This window comes from Protopterus annectens, chromosome 5.part0, assembly GCF_019279795.1.
Source record: "Protopterus annectens isolate FY-2018-M chromosome 5.part0, PAN1.0, whole genome shotgun sequence".
Lineage (NCBI taxonomy): Eukaryota > Metazoa > Chordata > Ceratodontiformes > Protopteridae > Protopterus > Protopterus annectens.
In genome coordinates, this window is record NC_056735.1 from 490,630,684 (window position 1) to 490,656,655 (window position 25,972).

At 37.0% G+C, this 25,972-nt stretch overlaps 1 protein-coding gene across 7 annotated transcripts in view; it reads left to right on the plus strand.

Annotated features, from left to right (window-relative positions):
* The window catches only part of SYTL5 (synaptotagmin like 5), a 2,413,062-nt gene that overhangs the window by 1,439,529 nt on the left and 947,561 nt on the right, over window positions 1-25,972 (plus strand). The gene's annotated exons all lie outside the window — the stretch shown is intronic.

Genomic DNA, 25,972 nt, shown 5'->3' on the forward strand with positions numbered 1-25,972 from the left:
TTATTTGGATTTTCGTCTATGTCTGAGAAATATGGTCTAGTGAGGCCATCTCTTTCACTCAACACTTCTTTTTATTTTCCTCTAACAGTTTAATATTATAGACCCTATTTTTAAACTCTGTGACCATCTCATCTAGCTGTTTGATACAGTTAGATGTATTTGTATTTAGCTAACTGATTCTAAGGAGCTGACTGCGCACAATGCTGTTGTATATATGGGGGGTGCATACTAGTGTTGTGCAAATATCTAGCAGTTTGAACTTCTTTTTCTACAGATTGTAATACCTACTGTATTACTTTTAATATTTACATTAGCACCAAAAGGTTTATATCTGATTTTGAATAACTAGATTTAAACTTCAAGAAGGTAGTAGTAGATTCAATATATGTAAAAAAGATTCTAAAGTTTCAATACAGCCCTGCCATACTAAAAACACATCATCCACAAAGCACTTAAAAACATTGTTTCTAACAAAAGCACTAGTGTCAGAGAATATATTTATGAAGCCCATGCCCACGTTTACCTTACTTCTTTGGAATACCAAAGCCACACAAGAACAGAGAAGACCCACCTTATAGACCGGTGGTAGCAAGTGGTGGTTCTCTTACTGAAATCACAGCCATTTACCGTGATTACTTGCTGAAACCTTTAGCATAAAAGCATAAGTCATACATAAGAGATTCAATGGATTTTTTGAGGAAAATAAAAAACATTACAGTGGATGCTGACAGTATTTTATTAACTATTGATGTGGAATCCTTGTACACAGTGCTGCCTCACAATTACTGTATAACAGCAGCTATGGAGTCTTTTAAGAAACATAATCAAGGTACACAGGCACAACTGCAAAAGTTACCCAAGCTCATTAATCTTGTACTGGACTTCAGTTTCTTTACTTTGAATGGCAAACACTACAAACAAAAAACTGGTATAGCAATGGGGACTGACATGGCTCCCAGCATAGCTAACATAGCCCTGGGCAAGTGGGAGGAAAACTTTGTGTTAAACAACACAGACTACATGCAATATCACATGCTATTTATGTTTTATTAATGACATCTTTATTGTGTGAGAAGGTGACACCTTGCAGCTTGGAGATATTATCACTTACCTCAGTCAAACCTTCCTGAAGTTTGTCTCTTCCCATAGCTATACTTCAACCACTTTCTTAGATATGCAGATTTCCAAGGACACCAATAATAACAGAATCACCACTGATCTATTCAGAAAATCAACGAGGGTTAACTTATTACTCCACAGTAAAAGCCTACATCCTACAAAAAACAGGTATAATGTAGTGAAGTCCTAGGGCTATAGATTAGCTAGAATTACCACAGAAATGGAGCCATTTTTCAGAAACCTGAACAATTTAGACAACTTAGAGAATGATTTTCTAGTGAGAGGCTGTGAAAGTCAGATATCAAAAAACATCTTAGAACCCATTATAAAACTCAAAAGGACTGAATCACCTTCACTCAACCTCTCCAGTAGGAGAATGTTAAGAAATTCCACGGAGAATAACAAATGCAAAAATAATTGCATCCTGACATACACTTTAGATTATCACAGTATCAAAAATGTTAGTGAAGAAAACTGGGCCATTGTCACAGGAAACCCTTTTCTGATTAAGATCTTGGGTGAAGCCCCATCCTTTGTTTATAGGAAGGCCAGGAACATTAGACGTTTTGTTGAATTTAAACCTAGACCATATAAGAGAAACACTAAAAGATTTGACGTTATTTGTACATTTTGTATATTTTTACAGCACGGTAATAGCTTTATTGCCCTTATTTAAAGAAAATCATTAAGACCAGTGCAGGGGTTGACTGAAACACTACAAAAGTAATTCCCAGGGCACAGTGCAATGAATGTGATACATTCTATGTGGGCAAGACTGTAAATAAACTTAAGCGTAGGATTTCATGTTATCTGTCAGAAATCCACTCTGGATGTAAAAATAATGCACTAGCCAAACACCATTATCTTCATAAAAGACACACAGGGTTTTAAATCCAGATCCTGGATCACATAGACATGGGTGATCCTGAAGGAGACATCTTGAATATTCTGGAAAAATATGAACTTATGTGGTAATTAAAACTGAACTCTTTTAGGAAGCCTGGACTAAAGTACTACTGTTCAGTTAAAAGTGTCCTGGGACTTAGAAAATTGCCACATTGTTTACATGACTAATTTTATTTTATTTTAGTTTATTCTACCAGCTGGTTTTAAATACTGTGTTAAATCACTTTTAAGTGTATATTTTGTTTCCATCATCATACATTTTTCTTATTATTTTTTCTTTTTCTTGTTCTTGTTTATCCACTTTATTCAAAATGATGTGTAATAACAATACTTACTAATTCTACAATAATATTTTTGTAGATAGTTTTTAGGGTACTTGTACACAGACCTGAAGAAGTCTAGAAGGACAAAAGCAATCTTTGTTAACAATAGGTTATAAAAATAGAATATGATTTTTACAATTGATTTTTTACATGCAAAGTGTATATGTATGTATTTATATATACATTTTTCGTTGCCAAATGGACTAAGGTTGATATATTTCCAGCCATGTAGTATATTGTCTTGCATAAAATCACAGACTTAATAATCTGGTTAAATAAGAGGTACCACATCATTATAATTTTTTTTTAAAGTACATAAGGGTTATATTATTATGACAGCTACTAAGTAGGGCAGGACCAGCTCGAATGCCACACTGATGGGGGAAGGGATGTGAATTTAACATGTATACCAATAACACTTTGTTTTACAGCACAATAAACCACTCCCTTGCCTGATAAAAAGTATATATATATATATATATATATATATATATATATATATATATATATATATATCTTTAGAAAGCTTGTGAGGAAATTATTGCAATGTTAATTTTGTTTTACTTGGATCGCTTGTCTGTGTACTTAGTAAAGGACTTTTGACTGGAAACAGACTGCCTGCCTTGCCTGGATTACTTTCAAATACTTAGTAATTCTGTACAATATTTTATATTTTATGTATATATATATATATATATATATATATATATATATATATATATATATATATATATATATATATTTTTTTTTTTTTTCTTTACTTAAGATGAGTTTAAGTTCGCAACTTCTACTACTATTGTCTGATCTGATTAATATACTGTGATTAACTAGAGATATATGGACTGAAAATCTTTCACACAGAGAAGTTTCTTCTGTTGTTTTGTTTCTGCACCCACTATACTTGTTTAGTAGGTTGCTTGAGACTTCGAGGAAACCACGGAGATTACTTCAGACAAGGTTTCAAGGTTTTTTCCCAAAAAATGGATATGAATTGTGTCACACACCCAGAGCCCAAAACAACTGGTCTCATTGGGGGCTTAGCTAGATCTTTATGGATCTTAGGAAGACCATAAATGACCGGTATAACATGTTGCATCACTTCCATATACATATACGCATCCAAAGTAATAGTGTGTCTAAGTTGCATATTATAAAAATGTGACTTGGAAGCAAAAATCAGCTGTTGAACAAAACTTGTATCTACCACTTTAAAAGTACTATTTTCACTTAACAACAGCATCATTTTATCATTACATAACATTTTATCCATTACCACTATAGCCCCACCTTTATCTGCTTGTTTAATAATAATTTATTTTTTCATTCAGTTCTTTCAAAGCTAGATTCACATTTTTACTTAAATTAAAAATGTATGTTGGTTATTTGTATTAAACATTTCATGCAATTATTTTTCATACATTGTTTGAAAAGCACTCAGGAGGGGTATGCTACTAGGTATAAACAAACTTTTGTTTTTGTACTTAGATGTGTCCACAGCAGTAACGTTGTTTTTAAAAAGAACTTTTAAGTTAAGATCTCTAACAAACATTCCTAAATCTGTAAGGGCGTCACTAATATCACCATTACAAGAAGGCACAAAATTCAAACCCCTACATAAAACTTTATATATATCACAAGTCAGAGTAAAACTAGAATGATTCAAAGCACCATTAATACTTTTATACTCAGTATCAACATTCATGCATTCTACCTGGCTGTTGACTTCATTTTGCTGTTTGTTTGACTTCTGGTGTTTGGATAAACAGTCTGGCCTGTTATTTCTTCCTTCTATCCACACTCTGACCAGGTTGTTTCTTCCTTCTGTCTAAACTTCTCCCTGAATTGGATCTTTTTAGAGGGGTATCTCTTTCTGTCAGTTAGACAGTCATTAGAAAAGACACTGTAGTTGGTTCCATTCTATTTGAAGAATTTTCAGATACAGATGGAGTACCAGAGGGACGAGAAACACAGGCCACTTTCTGATTCAGCTTGCTAGGAGGTATGATGGCATCATGGTGAGCATTTAAAACATCTGTTTCCATGGCTCCAGGCAGCCCAAGTACATCAAGACTGTTTAGAGATGTGCCTCCCTCTTTCATCTGTTCATCATCTGTTCTTATCCTTTGATTGGTTGAGCCAGTGGCTGTCTTTTTGAACTCAGTTCTTGGCAGAGAAAATGCAGCCATTTTTAATGTCATTATAGTCTCTAATAAATTTTCTCTTTTTAACAGAAATGACATTACTTTCATATTTAGACAGAGCATCCATCAATCCATATAAATGGATTAGCTGTTGAAAATTCAGCAGAAGAAGTTGTTCTACTTTCAATTAGAATAATGTCAAACATCACCAGCCTCTCAGTTTCAGAGAAATATTCATTTATTAAAATCATGTAGTTTTGTTTAACTTAAGGTTAAGCTCTTGCCACGTCTTTAAAAGTTCTGAATAAGTATTACCATAGGTAGGCATTTTTGTAATCAAGGTTGTTATGAGGAGATAACAGTAGAGAGAATAAATAAAAAGTTCTCTGGCACTATTTTGTTTGACATGCACTGTCAAGGCAAAATTGAACGTGATTTATATACTTTTTTGAAGGATGAGCAGCCTAACATGCCCAGACTATGTGAAATCCCTAAGGTTCATAAGAACAGAAAATCCACCTTCAGACCTGTAGTCGCATCTGATTTCTACAAGACTTAACCAATTTCAGTCTATTTAAATAATTTATTAAACCCAGTAGTACAAGAATCAGAGTTTTATCTGAGAGATTTTTGGCATCTCTTAGAATTATTAAGTGAGAGAGAAAAGGATAGTTTTTTGTCTCTATGGATGTAGTTTCATTGTACACTAGCATCCACCAAAAAAACAGGTATAGATTTTGTTAGAGATTACTTAACAAATTTCACCAAGTTCAATAATAATCTTATAAACACTGTCTGTGTACTACTTGAGGTAGTATTGGACAACAAATTGCAATGGGAGCAAAGGTAACTCCTGTTTTTGCGAATTTGTTAGTGGCATGGTGGCAACAAACTTACTTTAGGGCCCATAAACTTTTTAAGAAAGTAATATTCTAAACAGGTTTATTGATGATTTAATCATTTTTGGATGGGTACAGAAGAAGAATTTCATCAGTTTTTTAAATCTGCCAATGACAGTACTGCTTTCAATAAGCAATATTGATAATGAGATCCATTGCTTGAATATCACTATCTCCTTGGCTGAAGATAGTGAGAAGTTTATGAGTAGGAATTTTAGGAAGGAAACATTTGTAAATAATTATTTGCACATGAAAAGTCAACATCCTTTCCATATGAAGAAAAGAGTTATCAAGGGTCAATTTATTAGGTTAATTAGATTGACTAGTAATGATTAAACTTTTTTAACGGAAGATACATATCTTAAATGGCTTTTTTTTAAGAAAGAGCATGGCATAGAACTCTTATCTAACATTATTCAGGAAGTCAGTTTATTAAGGCACTACAAAGCAAGACCCATTTTAATCAACTACATGGGTGACACTATAAAAAATAAAGTGAAAGCGGCAACTTGTCAACAATTCTCCGAATCTCCAAATCCACATTATAATGGAGTATTCCCACTCCCCATAACTTCTGATATGGTTCTTATTAAGAGCATATTAAAAAACAATTGGAAGATCATCCTTGGCAACAAATATTTGGTAAAGCTTGAAGCAAATAACCTGTTATTCACTTATAAAAGTAATGACAATGTTAAAACTATTTCTAACTCCACAAATTCAGGCATACGAGGTAATCTCCTCATTTACAAATGCAGTAAATGCAAATACTGCAAATTTAGTAGTAATACATCAAGTATATACATTAATGCAGTTGATAGGGCCATTTGGGCTAAGGGTAGATTAGATTGCAGTTTCTGATGTGTGATATATTTAGCCACATGTGAGACATGTTCTAGTTATTATGTTGTAGAAACCATTAGAACATTATCTAAAATAATGTATGAACATCTCATGGCTACTAAAAATAATGATTTAATTAATTTCTTGGCAAAACATGCCTACAAATTGCCAAGATTTTAGAAAATTCCATTTTTTGTAGTAGATGAAGTAAAGTTGGATAATTTTTGGGGTAATTACAGCATATTGCTGGAGTGCCGCAAAGCCAAGTGGCAGATTAGATTAGCTGCTGACAAAGAACAAGGATTGAACAAGTTATTGATATGAAATGTTTTCTATTAGCACACAAATTCTAAACATTAATGTTAGATGTTTGAGATATTTTATTATTTGTTTTTACAAACATATTTTTATATATTATATGGTGTTGATTTTAAGAATTCCGCTAAAAACACAGCTAAAAATTAATCTCAACAAACACTGGCTATGCTCTTGCACTAACCCTGATTAACTCTTTTTCCACCTCCCTACCTTTTCTTCTGCCAAACTTCCTATAATCTATGCCTCTCTGTAACATTGATAGCTCTACCTCTATTACATTTGAGGCTTATGTATTTCACTGTGTGTTGCAAAAAAAAAAAAAAAGTTTTCCACTTTATATGATTGGTGTATTTTCTATGTATTTCACTATTTTCATGTACTACCTCTATTCAATTGCCCTGTTTTTAGCATTAATGATGCTGTACCTATCTTTGTCTTTGTCTATTGTCTATTGTACTTAACTTTCTGGAGCTTTTCTCCCCGGGCCTCTACTGAAAATGGACATATATCCAGCTAGACTAGCCCCGTCAACAAATGTAAAATAAAAAAATAAAATAAATACCTTCAGATAAATTAATATGAAGTGCTTACTGGCTTGTCTTGGTCATGTGATTTAGTGATTTTGATATGAGGGACACATTTTTATTTCTGAAGAATATCTTGCAGTAATAAAGAACAAAAGTGCTAAAACCACATTTAAGCCTCCTCTGTGCTGCCAGCTGTAGTAGAAGTTGTTTAGGATTTAGTTTTTAATAGGTTTTCTGCACCACTGTGTGTTTGTGTTCTTTGCTTATGGTGAAATTGCACAAGGCTTTGTTGGCTGTTGGTTAATTGGAATGGAGCTTTATTAACTGTACTTGAGCTGAGAGAGGTAGATCTTATCAGCACAGATCCATTGAATCAGCATATGTAATTTGCTAAGAATGTCTTCACATTAGAAAATAGTTCTAAGATATTCTATTTTCTGCACTGCAAGCCACATACTTTTATATATATATATATATATATATATATATATATATATATATATATATATATACGTGTGTGTGTGTGTGTGTGTGTGTGTGAGAGAGAGAGAAAATGCATTTCATTATTTTTTAATGTATTTTAATCGTATCAGGTTATAGAGCAGTAAATAAGGGCAGGGCAACTTCCCCCTCTTTGCTTCTGCAGGGATGTGCCACTCAGGGGAGTTTGATACAGTGAATGCATATTGTTGTATGGTTCTACTGTTATGTTGTGTCTCTTTGGAAATCTGGCCCACTGACTTCTAAGATATGCAGCTGAAAATGTTGTTTTCTTTGTATACTGCATTGTTAAAACATCCTGTTGTTCTCATGTTTTACCAAAATATTTAGAACTGTCACTGGTAAAGTCCTTTATCTGCTTTTTTTTTTCACTTGTGAATAACTGAATAAACAAATAAATCTTATGACTGATATCTTTATCCATATTGCTTGTCAGGGTTGTCAGTAACTGTGTATTAACATCAAATGTTTGGTTGTAGTTTTTCTAGAAGTAGTATATAGGTTGTAGTTTTCATTTGTGAATCCAGGATAGCTATATATTTATTTAGTAGCCCCCCCCCCCAAAAAAAAAAATCATGTTCACTGTTTCAAGTATTTCCTGCAGAGGATTGTTGCAGATGAGTTAAAGAATCATCATTTAATGCCACAAATAAACCTCAATCCCTAATCTTGCAAATGGACTCATAATCTTACCTTTTACTTATTTGTCTTATAATATTCAATAATGTAAACAAAATTTACATCTTCTAATTTAATAAGTGCTTATGATCTGTCCATAGCATTATTTTGGCACCATTATATTTCTTTGAGTAATGTCCAGAAAATGTTACAACCATTTGAACATAATTGGTCATAGCTTCATTTAGCTGAAAAAAAATAGTTTTGTGCAGGTTGACAAATCCCTGCGCCTCTACAATCATGCAACCACTCAGAAAAGGAAAAATATTTAAAAAAAATTAAAAAAATAAAAAAGGAAATCACTGCAATAGTTGTAACAGAAACAGTATAGATTTATTTGTGGCAAACTCCAGTCAACAAATTCCCACTTGTGCAGATATGAGTGATGAGTTACAACCTAATCCACTTCTAACCCAGCCACAAGAAGGGAAAGTCATTGTTGTATAACAACTACATTGTAAAGTGAATTAATATAGGGCAGGATTCAATAAACCATACACGGCTTGATGCACTTAGGATTGCACACTAATTCATATTCAGTAAGCGGCCTACACGACGTGCGGAGCTGTGCAAACATGGTAAACACCATGGCATGCTAATTACTTCATAAACAGTTGACTCATACCTCTCAACTGTCCAGGTTATTACAGACCATCCAGATTTTTGCCTCATATTTTTTATCTGTTCCTCATAAAATTTGTGGTTTTCTGGCAAATTATTGAGGATTGCAGTAACTAAATAATTCTAAATAATGACACACATTTGAGTTTCAGACTTCACATCCTTCAGAAAATAGCTCACAATTCAAAACCTGTTATTCTAGCAACTGCCTAGGTTTACAGGAGCAATATTTAAAATCTGTTCCTATTTTTGAGCCTTTGTCCCCCATTGTTTCTGTCTTTGTACATATTTCTTGCACTGAGAGGTTAAGAGGTATGAGCTAAATTGTATGCTAATCAGCAAATTTGTTGGTGGAGCTATTCAACAAGCTATAAAGCAATCATGTACACTTAGTATAGCCTTCTGCCTTTTATTCCCAAACCTACTGGAGTATAGCCAGAGAAACTACACTGGAGGGAAAGGATGTTAGGGGCCGCTGCTGCTCTTCTGCATGTGTATGTGCAATAGGCCCAAGTCTATGCTGCTGCTGCTTATAGACTTTGGGCAAAGAGTCGAAGGGTATCCATGAGCTACATGTAAATAGTAGAGTGTTACAGGGTAGACAGAGGCACAATCCAGGAACTCTGCAACCTCTGTCCTCACCTGAGAGTAAGGGCAAACTGAGGGAAACCAATACCTGTGGAGACCAAGGTATGTGTAGCACTTAGAATGTTAGCTACAGGAACCTTTCAATGGCCCACAGGGAACATGCTGGGGGTCCCAGGCATCAGCATCCAGGTTCCTACACCAGTTCCTGGATGCTATACTACAGCATGCCAATGATGCTCTCTCTCTCTCTCTATATATATATATATATATATATATATATATATATATATATATGTGTGTGTGTGTGTGTGTGTGTGTGTGTGTGTGTGTGTGTGTATTTCCCTCTTACCCCCGAGGACAGAGCTAGAACTATGCAGGAATTCTATTGCATAGCACACTTTACTGAAGTCTTGGGTGCCATAGACTGCACACACATTGAGATCAAAGCACCACTCGGGAAACAGGGAAGAGTCTACATCAACAGAAAGGGATTCCACTCCATTAACTATGAGCTCATTTGTAATGCTAGGGGAATCATCCTGAATTTATGTGCTGGAAACCCTGGCAATTACCACAGCTCCCATATCTGGCAGCTCTACCAGAGATTTTCCAGGGGTGATGTGCCACAAGGCCATTTACTGGGGGATGCAGAGTTTGAACTCGAGCCATGACTGCGGTTGCCCATCAGAATGCACACAGACCCATGGAGGAATGCTATAATGAGGCATATGCTCAAACAAAAAATATCATAGATCATGTGTTTGGGATGTTGAAGTCACAGTTTTTGTGCCTAGATACATCAGGGAGGGGGTTCGGCAGTACGATCCCAGAACTTGTGCTGAAATTATTCAAGTCTGTGCTGTCGTACGCCATATCATCCAGTGAAAACAACTGTAGCAGAAAGACCAAGGGCTAGCAGGAAATGTTCTTCCACCATTGGCAAGGTCACCACAGTTATACACAGGTGAGGAGTCAGAGGGGGACTGCCAGCTGCTGTGGGTGTAGGTTGATGTAGGCATGCACAATATGCCCAGGAAACAAAACACTTTAATTAGAACATGTAGATGATGGTGTTAAAAATTATTCAGAAACTGGAAGCCCTGGAGACTAGTAAGTGTTCAAAGGACAGCAATGACTTACGGTGTAACACTTAAAATGGGTGCACAGTATTGCCTAGAGAAAGGAGGATTTGTGATGCTAGTGGAGTAACAGCCTAGTTTTGTGTACTTGTAGCCATTAAAGCTGAAAAAGAAGTTTTTTAAACTCCTTTATTAAATTATCACTCAAGACATAGACATACATGCATTAAGAGAAAATGAAAGAAACCATGTTAACATTTTTATTCACATGTATTATGCATGCATTATAAGTTCATAGGTAGGTACTAGGCTATTGGCCCTAGGGCCTATACAAGCCTAGCCAAAAAGGTACCCTGGCTTTCGCCACCCAAGAAAATAATTTTCATTTGACCCTGTCGAGCAGAGCCACAGAGGTGATCCCCAAGGTGAATTTCCTATTTCCCATCCAGTCATCAAGATTTTTCTTGAAGAGTGCTAATGAGGACCTTTGCTTGATATAGATAGGTAGTTTGTTCCAGAGTATGGGAAGTCTCTGGGATAGGAATCTATCCCACCAGTATGTTCTGTTTATTGTGGTGACAAGGTTTAGGTCCCTAGAGCATGTAGCTCGGAGGGATTGGGATTTCTTTAAGTGGAGCATGTGCAACAGCTCTGGGTTTGACATAGCTTTGTATGTTAGGCAGAGATCGCCTCTGAGTAGGCGATATGCAACAGAGTAAAGCTGGAGTTTTTTGAGAGGGTCTGCGTAAGGCATCTGTTTGAGGCCTGTAATTTTCTTTGTGAGTTATTTCTGTGGCCTTTCCAGTTGTTGTGGATGTCTTATGAGGTACATACCAAAAGGGGCGTGGTACTCTATAATGGCTCTAATGAGTGACGAGTAGAGGGAAACAATGACCTCTTTTTTCCAGGATGAGAAACCTTTTGGGATGAGGTGTGCCACATAGAAGGATTTCCTGACTACTGTGGTAATGTGATTATCAAAGGAGAGACTACTGTCCACCAGTGTCCCAAGGTCTCTTATCACACTTTCGGTGTTAAGTAGATTACCACCTATGTGGTAGCTCATGGGTACAGAGTTTTTACCAAAGGGGATGACAGTGCACTTTTTGGCATTGAGCTTAAGGCCATGGCTTTGACACCAGGCATCTGTCTCAGTGAGGACCTTTTGTAGGATGTCCACATCATTAGGAGTTTCAATTATGGCTCCTAGTTTGCAGTCATCTGCGAACTTTGTTAGCCAAATTCCTTCTGTGTTAGCCTGTACTTCAGAAAAGTAGATACCAAACAGGTGAGGACCCAGGACTGAACCCTGTGGTACACTTGTCACTGGTCTGAAGTCGGATTTGGAGTCTGCTACTTTCACAGTGTGGGTTCTGTCAGTGAGCCAGTTGGCAACCCATCTTGTGATATAGGGATTTATACCTAGTTTAGTGAGTGTATCTATAATTCCAGAGTGGGGGATGGTGTTAAAAGCCTTGGCAATGTCTAGATAGGCTGTATGAACCACCTTACCCTCGTCTATGGCTTTGCTGACTGCTTCAAAGAAGTCTATCAGGTTTAAGAGATATGATCTGCCTTTTACAAACCCAACTGGGTGGGATCCAGAGTTTGGAGATTACCAATGACTTTGCTTATAAGTTTCACAATGATACATTCCATGGCCTTGCAGACCAGGCTTGTTAGGCTAATGGGGTGGTAGTTCCCAGGGTCTGTGGTGGCTACCCTTTGTTGAGTGGGATAACCATCGCTGTATGCCATTCAGTGGGCACAAAGCCTGAGGTAAGTCTATGACTGAACATGGTGCTTAGGTGTGGTGCCAGTTCATTCTGTAGTTCATGTAGAATGCAGCCTGGGATGTTGTCAGGTCCCATGGATGCTGTGTTCTTGGCTTTGGAGAGTGTGGCTTTTACCTGTGCAGCCGTGATTGCAGGAACTTTGCATTCTTCTGGGGTAAAGTTAGCAATGAACCTATCAGCCAGGATGTTGGCAATATCAGTTGGTTCTGTATATTCAGTGTCATTGTGCTGTAACTCAGAGCAAATCTGAGTGTTGCCATTGAGATTCTTGACATAGCAAAAGAATGCTTTGTGGTTGTCTTTAGAATCAGTGGCAATTATGTTTTCGTAACTAGCTTTGGAGGATTTTATGAAGGATCTCAGCTTCTTACTGAAGCTGACCAGGGAGTTCCTCCAATCATGGGATTTTACTTTTTTTTGCAACAGTTTCTTTCTTCTGTTGTAGAGTTTGTTTATGGCAGGGGACCACCAGATTGGTTTCCTTTTTTTGGAGGATAGCATCTTGGTTCTGTTAGGGATAGCACGATCCATGCACTCGTGTAAGTGCTTATAAAGTGCATTTGTGTAGGATTCAGCAGTCGTACTTCTATTGTCCATCTGCATGTATGTCATGGAGTTTACCACTTCTGTCTTAAAAAGCTTGAAGTTGGCTTTGGAGAAATTTTTTACGTTTTTTTCCCTAGTGGGGGGTGGGGTGGGATGTGGATGTCTAGGCTGATTAGCTTGTGGTCAGATCTGACCAATGAGGAATTGACCTCTGGTGTGGAACACCAGTCTCCGATGTTGGTAATGGCCAGGTCTAGGATATTGCTGCCTCTGGTAGGGATGTGGATAAGTTGATCCAAGGCTTTGGAATTTATGAATTACGGAAAACGTTGAGCAAGAGTTGGTACATGAGTAGTTTACCCAGTTAATGGTGGGGTAGTTGAAATTGGCCATTATTAGGGTGTTGGGTTGTACCCTAATATTTTCCAGTGTATCAAGAAATGAGGAGTGGGAATCCTGGTGCACGGTGGGGGATCTGTAGCAAGTTACAATTTGGATTGCGGTCTTGCCCAGAGTTAGTTGCACTTGGATAATCTCGGATGCATTATGCTGAGCAACTACCCTGAAGGTGTGAATATCCTTTATGAATATGGACACATCTCAGCCTTTAGTGTTTCAATCCAGGATAGGTGGCCAGAAGGTGTGGTATGAATTATAGCCTGGTAATGCAGGGATGCTCTCCGGAGCCTTGAACCAGGTCTCTGTCACTGCACAGATGTTGATGTTCTCCATTTTAAGGAATGCCTCAAGTGAATGCATTTTGAGGTTTAGACTTCTAGCACTGAGTAGCATTACCCTCAGATTTTGCTTGTTTGTACCTGTTATGGTGGTGAATTTGTCATTTGAACCTTCCCTAAAACATGCATTATAGGGGGTGGCAAGAGCCTTAGCCAGTATCCAAAATCCCAACTACAACAGGTGCAGGCCATCTCTGGCAAAGCATCATGGTCTGTCGATCATGTCATCCCAGGCAGACAGATACTGGATCCCCTTAGAATGACACCAGAAGCTTAGTCAATTGTTGAAGTCAATCATTTTGTCCTTGTACTGTGGTATCATTCTGGGTGATGGCAGGATGCTATTCAGGGCTAGGGTCATACCTGCCTGGGCTACAAGATCGGAGAGCACCTCCATGTCTCTTTTCATGTAGTCCAGGGAGGTACATCTCAGGTCATTCATGCCAACATGGACAACAACAGAGTCATATTTGTACTTGTTGTGGAGTAACCTGAGTGTGTGCGTTATGTGACAGATCCTGGCACCCGACAGGCAGCTGACAGTAACTTTATCCTTGTTTAGCCTGGTGAGTGGAACATCAGTGTGCTTGAGTATAGAGTCACTTATGACTAATGTTAAACAGATGTTGGGTACGTTGTTATGCTTTATGGGCTGTGGTTGAGTGTCACACTGAGTTTGTGGGCTGCGTGTCATTTGGGTTGTGTTGGGGGGGTGGAGGTTGCTTGCATTTTTGCTTTGGAGGTCTCTGTTGCTTGAGCAGATTTTTACTGAGAGCCTCTGTGAATGTAGGTGTGTGTTTTGTGTTGCTATGTGTGTGTTTTGGTGGTGTAGGTTTTGAGGGACTATGTGATGAGTGTGGTGTGGTGCAAGTGTTTACCTTCTCTTCTTGACTTTCTAGTCCAGTCTTGGGTGAAGAGAACTTTGCTTCCAGTTTGGCTCTATAAGTGCTCTCACAGGTTGTAGTGTTGGATGGTAGGAGGAGAGGGTTGTCTGTGTACATGAGGCAATTGCTGCATTGCCTCAAGATGCCCAGATTCTTCAAGCAGAATGGAGAAAACACTGGGAGCTGACCCTTAGATATGCCTGGATAGGTGCTTACTTATTAAGTACTAAAAACTGTTTTACTCTAGACAAGTGAGGAAAGTTGAGTGCTGTAGTAATTTGTAGCTTATTTAGTGCTTCCAACTAGTTCTGAACAAGTGCTGAACTCAAAGAAACAGATTTGAGTGCTAAAACTAAAAAAAACCTGGCTATTTCTAAGGGAAAATTTGAAGAGCAGACTTTATGGCACCGGGAATAGTTTAACCCTAGCTAAGCGATGATGCATAAAGTCGTTTTTTTTTTTTATGTAACAGTAGCAAATGAGCAAACTGATTTAAACAAATTAACCAATAAAAAACTAAACAATGAGCCTTATTCCAGCAGTCTTTGATTAGACAAGTACTAACTGCACACTCCTGCCACTAGGGTGCAGGGGAACCTTCTCCAAAAAAGATGGTCTGGATTAGTGCTGAAGTTATACAGTTTCAGCAGGTCTGAATTTATTATTTGCTACAGTAAACAAGGCATACCAGTTTCAGAAAGAAACAGTTCAAATAAGCAGGAACAATAAGCCTTTAACCAGAAACTCCCAGCTCAAAAGGGCAGAATCTACCATCTCCACCCACAAGAGTGCAGACCGCATGTTCTTAATGTAAAATAACTGGCCTGAAGCCCAAGTGCTTAAACCGGAACTAATACACTTTTAGAATAACAGATACTAAGCCTTCAATCAGCAACTCCCAACTTAGAAGGATGTAAGCTACCTGTCCTGCCACAACAGTGCAGACTACAAACCTTCTTAATGTAAAACAACTGGTCTGAAGCCCAAGTGCTTCAACTAAAGGCTTAGAATAACAGTTACAATTTAATCAGGCTACTAACAAGCAGTAATAAATGCAGCAGAATAAATGCAATAAATTAGGAAGAAACACAAATACAGTAAAAGCAGATGAATAAAGTGCAACTTTTTTATATAACAATAGAAAATGAGCAAACTGATTTAAACTAATTACCCAATTAACCACTAAAAAAGCTCAAAACTGAGCCCTGTTCAAGCAGTCTTCAATCAGACAAGTTCTAACTGCACACTCCTGTCACTAGGGTGCAAGGAAACCTTCTCCAAAAAAGATGGCCTGGATTAGTGCTCAAGTTATACAAACAAAGCTAGATTCAGCATACCTGAATCTAGTCTATGCTACAGCAAACAGGGCGCACCAATTTCAGAAAGAAACAGTTCAAATAAGCATGCACAATAATCCTTTAACCAGAAATTCCCAGCTCAGAATGGTTGAATCTAACCTCTCCTCCCACAAGAGTGCAGACCACAAACCTTCTTAATGTAAAGTAATTGGCCTGATGTCCAAGTGCTTAAACTAGAACTAATACACTTTTAGAATAACAGACACTGAGCCTTCAATCAGCAATTCCCAACTTAGAAGGATGTAAGCTACCTGTCCTGCCACAACAGTGCAGACCACAAACCTTATTAATGTAAAACAACTGGTCTGAAACCCAAGTGCTTAAACCAAAAGGCTTAGAATAACAGTTACAATGTAATCAGGCTACTACCAAGCAGTAATAAATGCAGAAGAATAAATACAATTGAGTACTTTTAAAAAGAGGCAAAAGCAAATTAAAGTGCATATTTTTTTTTAGTAAAGTGCAAGACGAGAGGAAGGAGGATCAGAAGAAAAATTCAAGGTTAAGAGCCTAAGTGGGTTGGCCTTCTCAGATGTTCTCTCTGTATTAAGTAGAATGAACACCAGACTTAAATTTACATTATGTTTTCTTTCTTTCTAACAACTATTATTTACTCCATCATTATAGACATTGCTCGGTCCCTGCTTTCCCTTAAACCTTATCCCTCCCCCTGAACATTATTTTGCATTCTGCGTGTATTGCTCACACAAAACACATAGATTTTCATGTAATTGGCTGCTTCCATTTTCTAAAAAGCCTACCTCCATTTTTGTCTCTTTTACAATATTCGGAATTTCAATTACAGCTACTGTTAAAAAAAAGGGATAATTAGTAGGGCATATAAAGTATTGCATGGTAACTATGAGAATCAATAAAAGGAGGTTGGAAAAGATGGGGAAGAGATACTGGAAAGACAGTTAACAGAGGAACAATGGAAGGATAACTGTGGGACTCCTAAGTATGTAACAAAGTTCAGAAGGTTTACGATTTTTGCTTGGAAGTGCTTGTATAGGTATTTTTATACCCCAAGCAAACATCATGGAATGTTTTCTCAAGTAGACAGCAAATGGTGGAAGTGTAATGGGAAAGAGAGAAAGGTAACTGTGAACATAAACCAGGAAAAACTGTGGAGAGTGTTGTTTTGAATTTAAAGTCTCTATGGAGAGTATTGTTTCAAATGTTAAGTCTCTGTGGAAAGTGCTGCTTCAAACTACAACTGACAAAATGTATTTTGGGAGTGTAATGATTTGGCAGATTTTAAAAAATATTTACACAATACTTTGTTAGAAATTTTGGGAGAGCAAATGGCAAGTTGAGATACTGGGTTAAATTGCAATAATAACTCCTTACTAAGTTTAATGCTATTGCCTACTAAAAAAGCAATTGCTGAAGTAGGAAAATTGTTTACAGTGAGGAGCTATGTTCTAGCCAGATGTACACTTAAAAGATTTCAGCAACTAGAAATGTTTGCCATCTTTCTAAACAATCAGAGAAGACATCAGATTCCAGGAGGTATTGTAGCCCCATTGTATCATTGAAGGCCATTTAAGTACACAACAAAGGGGTTATTGTGGAAATTTAAGGACAGAGGGATCTAAACATGGGGACCAGGTGTTAGCTTTGTTCCCTCAGCAAAAAAAAAAAAAAAAGAACTAAATGGCTGAGTCCATTTAAAATAACGGGAGAAAATAAACGGGTAAACTGCAGTCTTGGAATGGTGAAGGCCAGAACAGAGATGCCATATCACCATTCTGAAACAATGGAGAGAAGCAAAAACCTCTAAAGTTAGCTGAGTGGCAGAGAGTAGTGAATCTGGTAAAGAAAGAAAGCTGTCCCCCATGCCTACAGTTAAGGTAAATTATGCCATTTCTAAGCCACAGAAACAAGAGCTAAGGAAGTTCTGTTATGGGGCAACGAGGTGTTTCCAAAACTGTCTGGCAGAACTCATCTGATTCAAAACTATGGTACAACTATTTCAGGAGAAAAGGTAAGGTAAAGCCCTGTAGAATACATGAACCCCAAAGAAATGCAATATTAGAAGTAAGTTGCCTAAGATCTGCTGGAGATCCCAGTGAGAGGGTAAAGATTACTGGTGGGGAAAAGGGAAGTTTGCTCTACCCATAACAACCTACTATCATTGAGATTCTGACAAACAGGAAAAGCATATCAGAAAATGAACAATGAATGTCTGACAAGCTGGACATGTTTATATATCACAACTAATTCTCAGTGGAGACATACACCCTAACCCTGGCCCCCAAACTCACCCAGCCCACCACCCAGCATCAAACTCCCCCAAATCTCACCAGAAAAGGCACAGACTTACTAATTCTAAACATAAACCTTAGATGTATATGTAACAAGATACAAGAGCTTTGTGCCACCCTTTCACTTATACTCACCTGACATTGTCTTGAAACTTGGCTAAAGCCAGAAGTCAGTACCAATGAAGTAATATCCCCTGGATATAATATATTCAGGCAAGATAGAAAGGGCAAAAGAGGTGTTGGCATAGCTGTACTATTTAAGAACAACGTCACACTTGAAACTATAGACATAGTCACCCCAGATTTTAAAACTGAAGAAATAATGTTTACTAAACTATTTCATAATTCCAAAAAACACCCACCCAGTAATAATCCTCCTATCCTAGAACATATCCAGTACAGGACATCTAAATCCCTCCCTCAGGAAACAATTATAATGGGGGACTTTAACATTGATTGGTACTCCTGTAACTCACTCAACCCTACAAATTATATTAATCTCCATGGCTTCTCCCAAATAATCCAAAATTCCACTAGGGTGGACAAAACATCAAAAAGAGTCAATCCTTGACTGGATCCTTACAAACCGACCCACTGCCTCACTACTCTCTGTCTGTCATTGATAGCCTAAATGACCACCTTCCTACCTTTTTACTCTGGCACCAATTTAATCCAACAAAACTCAACACTTACCATCAATCAGAAGCAAAATAAACTTTAATCCCCAAGCATTCATATCCACACTCAGACACTGCAAATGGGCATATCTTACATATCCGCTGCCGTTGAGTATTGTATTTCCACTTTCCTTAACATCTTAAATAAACTTGCTCTCCCAGAACAATTAGGATAAAATCCAACTATATCTCCTGGTTAAAAAAGACAAGAGCTTTACTAAAAATAAGAGACAAGGCCTGGGAAATGGCTTAATAACAAAACAGTAGTTAATCGACAGAAATATTTAGAACTAAGAAATTCAGCTAAAAATATCAAACAGGACAAAAAAGATCACTATAGCAACATCCAATTAAAATATCAAACAAATCCACAAAAGTTCTGGTCAACTATTAAAAAAATCCTACAATCAGGCCAAGTCAATATCCCATCCCCAACACTAACCAACACTACAGATAACATAGCTACCCAATTTAATAAATGTTTCACCAAATCTATACTTGCCCTCACAAATAGTAAATGCCCATCACCTCCTCCTACTCACCACCAACACATAATCCCAATAACTTTTCCTTCCAACCATTCCCTACTGCTTCTATAAAAAGAATACCTTAAAAAGCTAAAACCAACTACCCTGGCAGCTGATAATCTGCCCACAGACTATTTTAAAATTGCTGCTGAACCCATTCTATACCCAGTCTCCATTCACATAAATCACTCCATCTCTGAACAAGAAGTTCCAGCAATCTGGAAAATAGCACACATCTTCACGCTACACAAATGTGGAAATTCAGCTCAGCTTTCCAACTACCGCCCTATTGCTATACTATCTCCCCCATCTAAAATTCCTGAAAAATGCATTCACACACAAATCATAGACTATCTCATAGGTAATAATCTTCGGTCAAACACCAGCACAAAAGGAATTAGCCTGGATGACCACATTTAGGAAATTAGTACCTTTCTATCTGAAAGGAAGATTTGAAAGCATGGATTGAGAGAGGGACTAAGTTGTGAAGTGTACCCTGTGGACTATAGTGTGTGGAAGCACCTGTTTATTTAGCTGAAAGTGGGAGAGGCATGCAACATTGATTTTCCTTTAGGTTATCAGTCAGTCTGTATCCTGGAAGGGCAGTGTAGACATATTAAGGAAATGACCAAAGCTTATATACTGTAGCTGTGATAGGAGAATTAGAGAGGTTTATTATGTATAAGTGGTGAACAAATAGTCTGCCAAGTATAATTATAATTCATAGATGGCCTCCATTCCCCGATGGTCAAAGGCTATTTGCATGTTTATATACATATATACTTTTGCATAATTCAGTAAGTGTATAAGCATAACACGCTGTAAGATATTGTGCTTGTCCTGACTCCCTAAACCCATCACACTTACATTCCTTTGTAAGGTGCAGTTTTAGTTTTTTCTTGAGTAACTAAACTTAGTACACCAACCTAAGGATAACATAGTACATCTGTGAGGAACTAAAAAAATGGTATTTACATTATGTTGTCTAAAGGACTGGTTTGCTTAAGAAGTGCCTTGTTTCCACACAGCAAATCATATTGTATTTTTTCTTCTAGATATTTGGACAAGAATAATATGAACCATTCAGTACAATGCCATCACGCTTGGTAATTTTTTAACTATAAAACATAGGGTTTCAAAGGCTGGTATATAAGACAAGATAACAGGGTTGTCCAAGTGAGTCCCTTGTTTATAGATGACAAGATGTGATGATGTGACATATTACCATCTATGCCAGGTAGGACAGGACAGTGCGTGTGTAACATATGCCAGCATAGTCAGTTGGAGTTTTGTAAATAATTTCGTGTCATTTGACTGTCACACTGACTAGTACAGATGCTTGTGTTAAAAATGTATCAACAGTGTTAGTATAACTGATTAAATGTTTATGTTTGAACAAAGAATTCTGGAATTAAATAGTAGAAGTTTTTGAAATTGTTCTCTAATTTTCAAATACTGCAATAGAGCTTAGCAAAGTTTGAATGTGTATTGTACCAGAGTCGGGTGATCAAATGTGATGTCATTCTATAACCAGCACTGAGAGGATGGAACTGACACAATAGCTTGTTTTGTTTTGTTTTCTTGGGAACCTGATATAAAAATCTATGACAGTTATCACAGTCAGTTGAGTTCAGTTCAGTCTGTGAGAAACTCATCACCTTGCCTTGTGGAAGTAAGCATCTCAGCATCTAATCTTGCCTTGCTGTATTAATTAAGCTAGCTAGGGAACAGTTATTCTTTAGACAGTCAGGAAATACAGTGAGATCAGATAAGTAGTGTTTTTCTGCATCTGTTTGAATCTGTCCAACTGTGTTATTTTTATTTCTCCTGTGACTGAAACTCTGATGTTTATTATATTTAGATATTTAGTATTGTTATGTTTTCTATTATGTATTTATTACTAAATATTTTTATACTTTCATTGTGAGTGGTCTTTTAGAGAATACTTTTAAAATCTTGAGAGTACTTGTGCTTATTTTAGTGATGCCTTGGCCACTCCAAAAAGCCTGGCTGCTTTGGTTACACTCTACCATTTATGTTATTATTGATGTTACTCAGTATAACTGGATACCCTTGTAAGATCCTAAAAGTGATTGACTAGTGGCAGCGAGGTTACCTTATAGTCTGGGCAAACAGGGTACAGCAAATAAATTTGTACCAGCCTTTCCCAGGAATGTGTGTGTGTGAAAATCAAATACCCAGTTGTGTCTGTGTCAGCTACTTGGAATTGGGACACAGCACTCCAAAGTGAGTCTTGTTTGGGATCTGGAGAGAAACAGAGTCCAGTCCCAAGTCTTGAGTGTGTCCTGTGTACTCCTAGGGGAAATTATGCTTGATGCATAGAGCTACATTTAAAATACTCTCTAAGTTCATTCCTGTTCTTAGTGACCATCTCTCACCAGTGTCAGTGGTGAGGATTGAGGTTCCTTGATTGCTGGCTCGGGGTAAAGAGAGACTGTCACAAAAGCCATCATATTTTTTATTTGCAGATAATGTGGCTTTATGTCTTTGTGTCATTTAGATGATTTTTGACATTCACAGTTTTATTGTGTCATTTGTATGGCTGTTTTTGTACAGTGTATAGAACTAATCTTATTAATCTGTTTAATTTGATTTCATTTGAGGAGAGTGCAATAGGCTGCCATTGCCTTAGGCATACTTGATAAACATATTAATTTATGAATTCATTTGAGAAAGGCAGACAAATGTATACCTGTCAAAACTGATGGACATATGCATGAGTGGGTTGTTTGTTTAGTGCCAGTGACTGTTAGCATCTCAACTGCCCTGATTATAACAATGTATACATCACATTTTTTTGTACACCATTAAATAGAGGCAGTAAGTTGACCCAGAGACAAGACTAATAAGAATAAGGAATGTGTGGTTGTCGTTGTATACTGTTGCATAACCTGTAACACATATGAATAACAGTGTGTGGTCAGATCAGACTTCTATTTGTAACATAGCTACCTACAATGGGTGGTCACAAAACACCAAAGCACCTCTTACTGGTAGCTGCTAAGTGAGTATGGTAATGGGATTGTGGCTAGAATGTACAACAAAACTCAATGCCAACACCAAGACAAAGAGCTGTGTGATCCTTAGGATCAAGACAAAATATGGTGCAGGGCAGAAAGAACCCACTAATGACATCAGCACACTTGAAAACATTTCACACTTAAGGAGGAATGCTAGGTCCATGCTGAAGAATTATGACTTATAACACTAGAGTTCCCTCAAAGGCAATGGCATTCTCATACTTAACAGGATGGTTTGAATAATAATGAAACTGTGGCTTTGGCCAGCACTAATCAGCAAACTGCTATGTTCTGTGCACACTGCATTCATTTTTCCACTAACCCTGTGTAAAGCTACAATGTTATGTCTCTAGTCAAACCTGAAGTAGTTTTAACATAGGCAATATCTTACTCATTCGTATTAAGACCAGAAACATTATAACAAAATGAACTATAGATCAAAGGTGAGGTATGAACAGATATTATCATGCCTTGCAGTATAAACCATTTTTGACAAAGAATACAAGTTCTCTAATCATAGCAATACACCATTAGGAGACTCTTATTGTTAGGAATGAGTCATACATTGTGCAAATGCTCTGAATAAAGTATGTGTCAGTGGTATTTACCACTAAAAGGTAAATCTCATCCAGGTGTCTGTGCTACTGATGAATTGTTTAACCTTTGCTCAGCATTGCAGTTTGATTTTTGGTACCTTTGTCCTCCAAGTCTGTCATCACTGTCATTCTTTGGTTTTCTATAAAGGTGCTAAAAGGCTTATGTCTCATCTCTATAGTTACAGAATTCAGCCTGTTTCCCTTTTATCTGATTTTGTTTCACATATGTATTAACTTCACCTTCGGCTTAATGAAGGTGCTTTATAATAAAGCACCGGTTGCAATAATAAAAGAAATACATGAAACCTAAATGTAATAGGTAGAATAACTAAGAAAACAAATAATAAAATCAATAAAATCAAGAAATGTTGTTGTAAGAATATATTTCTTTATAGATGTGTGGCATCTGTTTGGCTAGTGAATGTGCTATAATCTATCAGATAGACCCTTTTATGTCCTTCCTGTTAACTAATTCCTTATGCAGGACACCAAGTAGTTACTAACTGATTATATGCCTTTTAACTAAACTGTTTCAGGTGGAGGTATGGAACATGAATTACAGGCTTAGCACCTTGGCTGCCTGTGAACTTTGGCTTGCACTTGTTTCACTCAATGTAGGCTTGTAGCTAAGGCAGGCCTCATGCTATTAAAAGCAAAAGTTTTGCTGATCAGACTGTTACATTAAATCGGTCTAATGTGTATTATAACAAATCAACAGAAAGTTGGCCAATTTATGTGAAAGTTGACTTAATTATCACTTAAATCATTTCAGGGGGAATTAAAAGAATTACTTTTGCTTGTGTTTACTGGTCCACTCCATTTCCATGCAGCAAAAAAGGAGGATAATTAACCCATAATTCCTTGATAAGGAATTATTGGCAGCTTTGGCAAGTCTTGAAAATAATTTTTTGCCATTGAGTTATGGCTGAATGGTAGTCACGTATGTCCTACTAATAACGCTAGGGCCTAAGGAAAAGACACCATAAAGTTAAAGAAAGAAATTTTCTATGTAGTGTTAACAGGACGTCTCCAGGTCTGATACAGGGGTACTAATGAACATGGAGGGAAACTGCTATAGTAGTCACAGGAGTGAAGGCCTGGACATGGAAGGACTGTGATGGAGTGCTGTAGAATGATACTTTTCTATCACCCTGCTACCTGCCAGTTGTCAGACCTCTGAAATCATTCAGGCAGTTCATCTACAGGGCAAAGGACAGTTATTGAGGCTGTTAATGACCCAGCAATCAGGAAATTTTGCTTTAGGACTTAAAAATTTCATACACTCATAGGTATATACTAAGCTAATGACCATAGAAACCTTTTTTAAGTCTAGCCATGCATCACAAATGTATCTTACAAGTTTAGGAACCTTAAAATTATTCTAAGATGCATATGTAAGCTAGAATTTGAGTGGTAAAACATTTAAAGGCTGCCTCTGTCCATTAGGGATATAGGGGCCAGATCAGGGGTGAATTTCTGATTCCCTATCCACTGGTACAAGTTACACTTGAATTGGGTTATGGAAGAACATGGGTGGAAAGCCTGTTCCAGAGAAGAAGTATACTCTAATGAGAAACATACCTATCTCTTACACATATCCTGTTTATGTTGCAGGAAGGTTTATGTCCCTAGAATGGATAATTCTGATGTTATTTGTTTTGTGGATATGCAGAAAGTCTGTAAGAGTGAGATCCAAGGATGCCTTGTAAGCCATGTATATATTCTCCCTCAACAGTCTGCTGGAGACCAGGTACAGGGATAGGGCTTTCAGGCAATCTGCGTAGGTTATGTTGTTTAAGTCCTGTATCCTATTTGGGAGGAACTTGACACTTTTCTTACTACAAAAAATCTCTTCTCAAACTTTGTTTCTATTATACAAAACATGTCTGTTCACATATATTAAAACTACAGTATAAGATAAACACATACATCTCAAGCAGTCATGAAAAAGACTGTACAAAATGGACCCTGTGAGCTCCTTTCAAATATAACATTTGTATCCTTACTCCACTTCATTATGTAAATGAGAATATTCTATCTATATAAATATATATAAATATATAAATCTTGGCACCTTTCTTATCACCATGTAAATGGGAACATTTTTGTGCACTTTAGGAATTTTACGTACTCCTATTAGTACACAGAATTTTATCCCCAGTAAACTTTACTCCACTGATGCAAATCAATGTCTGTTTACGTCAATGAGAACTATATTACAATTTAAACCTATACATCTCAGGCATTCTTGTAAATGTCTATAAAAATTGAACCATATGTGCACAAATTAGATGTTTATTTTGTATCTTTCTCTTCATGTTACTACATAAATGAGAATATTTTATGTATTATCTTCTGTCATCCTATCAGTATTGTTTATTTGTACTACTATTGTTATTTTTTTTCCTTTTGTTAAATATTATCTTTTTTTTTTCCTTTTGCTAAATATTATCTTTTTCTTATCTGTATTTTTGGAGCTTTTCTCCCTGGGCTTCTACTGAAAATGGGTTTCCTGCCCAGTTGGTCCTTCCTGGTAAACAAATGTCAAATAAATAAATAAAAATAAATAAAACTTCTCTGGATGTTCCAGTTGCTGCATGTTCCTGGTCAGGTATCTACTGATTGGGGCATTGTATTCAATGATTGGTCTGATGACAGCAGAATACAGTTAAACCATGACTTCCTTGGACCTAGATGTCATACCCTTACCCTAACTTGCACCATATAAAATGGTTTCCTTACTTCCATAGACATGTGATTGTCGACAGCTTGATAACTGTCGACATGCACCCCCAAATCTCTGACTGTTGAGTCTCCTCTTTTGTGTGTATTATCAATCAGGTAGTTTTCAGGGATAGCTGACTTCCAAAAGGATGCTATGCATTTCTTGGCACTGAGTTTTATACAATGGCTCTGAAACCTGTTATTGTCTGAGTCAGTCTTTCTTAGAAGATATCAGTGTATTTGGGGGATTCTATGACTCCATCTAGTTTGCAATTG